This window comes from Condylura cristata, unplaced genomic scaffold (genome assembly GCF_000260355.1).
Source record: "Condylura cristata isolate star-nosed mole 26May11 unplaced genomic scaffold, ConCri1.0 scaffold00001, whole genome shotgun sequence".
Classification (NCBI taxonomy): domain Eukaryota; kingdom Metazoa; phylum Chordata; class Mammalia; order Eulipotyphla; family Talpidae; genus Condylura; species Condylura cristata.
This window is the reverse complement of record NW_004567102.1, coordinates 18256375-18260200: the sequence shown is the minus strand read 5'-3', so window position 1 is coordinate 18260200 and position 3826 is coordinate 18256375. Positions and strand designations below refer to the sequence as shown.

The following is a 3826-nucleotide window of genomic DNA, read 5'->3' as shown; positions in this document are numbered from 1 at the left end:
TCACATTGTTTAAATGACATTTTAAACATTTTTTTCAGATACACTATCAAAATAATACATAATAGTGTTCAAAGCTGAAGATAGAGAATTTGTTGTTGTTGTTATTTTTTGTCAATAACTTTTCATGTTTATTTCGAAACAGCCTGGGAAGGACGTATTGTAAGCAGGCCTTACTGGACAAGCAAAGCAAATAAGAATAGCAAGTAATGGGAGTATTATGACATTTTCAGATTTAAACTATTCATTCAGTATATCTGCACATTCTGGGTAAAGTTCTGTAAGGCAGTTGAAAACTATCTCTTAAAAGGATCTTAAATAATATAGTTCAGATTGAGTATAAGATACCTAGTGGTCCCGTCAGCATCAAAATACCTCACACTTTGGTTGTCTCTAAAGTCTCTAGCACCTGGTATATAAAGTGAGTTCACACCATGCCCAAGATGTGGGCCACCCACCAGCTACATGGCATGACAACTCTGCAGGCTGAACAGCAACCTTGGTAGCTGTAAGGCCATGGATGATAACCACTGAGGGGTTCACAGATCTTCTGGCAGTGGGTGTAGCTTCGCCTACATTCAATATAGCAAATTCCTTCGTGATCCAGTCTAGGGTTGAATGTCATGCCTTCCCCTTACTGCTGGTAGTAAGGGTTGTCTGGGTTGAAGGGCTCTGAATCCTCTTCATCATTGGGTCTGGTTTCATTATTTGGTCTTCCGGGAACCTTGGTCCATTCTGTGGTCTTCTTGTGGTACTTATAACAATTTTTCTTACCAATTCTCTTCTTTCTCTCTGAATGTCATTTGGATATGTTGGTTTAAGCCAAAAAATAGGGAGGTCACAACAGAGTTCAAAGACTTTGGAACTCAGGAAGCTATTATCCTTCACAGGCTGGTCTACAGTTACCCAAATGAGAGAATTGAATTTTCTTCATATTTAACTGTCATGATCTTGCCTTCCAGCTCAGAAGAGATGCTCTGTTTGGTCACAGCCTGCACCTCAGGAATGCAAGCCTTCACCTGGGCTTTAATGTAGCAATTCTCTCCTCCAGTGAAATGGATTCCTGTGATGCCTAACTCAGATGAAATGAAGTATTTTCTACCAGCTTTCTTTGAGTACTCCAGATCAAGCTTGCTTTTCTTGCTCTAACTTCTGACAAGTCCTCTTGTCTCAGCCCCCACTGGGTACAGAGTTCACACTGCCGGGATGGTAGCCCTTTGTGAATGTCATCTCCTTACTCAAATATAAACTTTGCAATAAACTTTGCATCAGTGTCCAGCTCTATTTTTCCATCTTTTTGGTGATCCCACAAAAGTTCTCAGGAGATTCAGCTAACAAATTCCATGAATTCTGATTTTCCCTAATTTTCTGAGCCCAGAATAAACAGTAAGTCTATCTAGCTACACTCTGCTCCTAGATGGTACCCGAGGGCTTGTTTTGTTTTTGTCCCCACCCCTCCCACCCCATGAGATATGAACAGTGCTTCTTCCTCAGTCTCCGGGGGAAGCCAGGCCATAGGCTCATTTCTTGGCTGACACCTCGGCACAGCTCTGCACAACCAGCACACTAGAGGCACTGTGCTCTGTCCCCAGAGTGGTTACTTTCGCCCTGATGATTAATTTCAAAATGAGTGAGTGGCCCCCATGCTTGATGGTATCTGATTCTCCCCTCCTTTTATTGCTTTCTCTGGGAAGAAATGTTTGTATGTTCTTTAAGAGTTCCCCTTTTGATGCAATGTCATCTGATGGTTTTTGACCAAAATGTTTTATTGTTTGGAAATAACCAAAATATCAAAAATAGACTACTGGATCAAGAAGATGTAGTATACATACACAGTGGAATATTACTCAGCAATGAAAAGATAAAAAACGCCATTCCCAGCAACATGGATGGAGTTAGAAGGGATTATTCTCAGTGAAATAAGTCTGAAGGAAAAGAAAAATATTGGATGGTTTCACTTATAGGAAGAATACAGGGGAACCAAATAAGAGATCAGGGGAAAATAGTAACAATAAAAAATACAGCACAACAAAGATAAATAGACAACTATACATAAGAGACATTCTGAGGTGGGGGAAGGAGATAGAGGGATCAAAATGAAGTCAGGAAGAACACAAGGGTCTCTGGTGATGGTGTATAGGTGAAATGGTGGTGGAAATTCTGCGGGGACTACACCTGAGAAAAGAAAACAAATGTATAAAAATGAGCCATGATGTATGTATGTGTGTGAGTATGTGTGTGTGTGTGTGTATTTGCATCATATATAGGTAAAAAAAAATAAATGCTTCGTTAAACAGTAGTTTATGAGATATTATTCTTTTTCTTCCATTTTTTCTTTTGAAAAAGGAAACAGCGGGCCCTCCCTGGTGGCGAAGTGGGTTAAAACACAGCACTAAGAAGCTTAAGCCACTTCTGCATGAGTTTGATTCCCGCCTGCCTGGGGGGAGATCCACATGGAGTGGCAGACCTCTCCTGACCCGCCTGCTGCTCCCCTCAGCAGTATACTTCGTTGATCTGCCTGTTCTGCTCCCTGCTCTGTCTCTGGTGAATCCTCTCACAGTTGGCATCTCTGGCCTGTACCCAGTTCTGTATGAATGAATAAATAAATCTTTAAAAAAAAAAAGAAAAAGGAAACAGCTTCCTCTTAAAAAAAATGTCTTGAGATCAGAATCTTTCTGAGAAAAGTTCCTAGACACTACTGTAAAGAAAGTGCAGGGGGAGGGTGGAGGGAAGCTTTCCCCACATAGATTCTATTCCCTATGGGACAAAAGAGTTTAACAAAACACATGACTGAATAAATGAACCTAAGACATACGTTAGCCAACAAAAGAAATGAGATTAGGTGCAAATTAGTCATTGAGAAATTAATCTTAATTTCCATCATCTACATGGAAAAAGGCCAAAACATTATTTTTATGTCTACTCTCTTACTCTATCCCTTGCCTAATTTTATTCTTTTCTTTATCTGTTAAAGGGACCCTTTCCGCTTCATTTCATAACCTCCTCTATCATTGTTTGTGGGTAGAACCAGCCAATGAGTGGAATCAGAAAGGTGCAAGGAAGGGAGAACCTCAGTGCTTCCCACCTCAGGGGGCAAATTTGGTGGCATTATTGTCTCCAGCCTCCCCATAGTTCCTATTTCCATCTACTCCATGAACACAGCCAGAGCAGATTCATCACTCACCTCTTCACCCTGTCCCTTCCGTGGAAAGATGACGGCTGCTCCTGAGAGTTTCTCATCTCTGGACCGATTCCTCCTCTGCTTCCCTTCTCAGCCCCTCCACAAGTTCTAGGTAGATGCCCCTGAAGTGTACTAAGTATTTTTACTACAGAAATGTTTATTGCATAACTAGTTAGCATGAAGCAATTCTGTCATAAGAGACAGCATCACAAAAGCAGACATTAATTAAATTTCAGTTTTGCTAACATTTCTTCTTTCATTAAGAAAGGGATCAGTTTCCAAACACTAGGATGCATACTTGTTTTGTTTGTTTGCATGCAAACTGGAAAAGGGGAAGTTATCACACAGAGAACGCTACAGTCTTACTGTACTTTATGCCTTAGAATATTATTGCTTTAATGAGAGAAAAACAATAAAACAAACAAAAAATCCACTACCATCCTTTATACCCTCTCCTTCCTTACTCCCACACCTATACCACTTTAACCTCTGACAACCTCAATTTATATATCAACGTTTACTAGCTTATTTTTATTTGGTCTGTTCATCTGCTGTTTTTTTTTTTATATTACTTAGATAAGTGAAATCACCCAATATGAATTTCTCTTTCAGACATACTGTGATTTGCATAACTCTTTCAAGTTTCAT

The 3826-nt window shown here is 40.0% G+C and overlaps 1 pseudogene; it reads right to left on the bottom strand.

Annotated features, from left to right (window-relative positions):
• Positions 1 to 424: 424 nt before the first annotated feature.
• On the bottom strand, positions 425 to 3127 carry LOC101633525 (annotated as a pseudogene).
• Between the last annotated feature and the right edge of the window lie 699 nt (positions 3128 to 3826).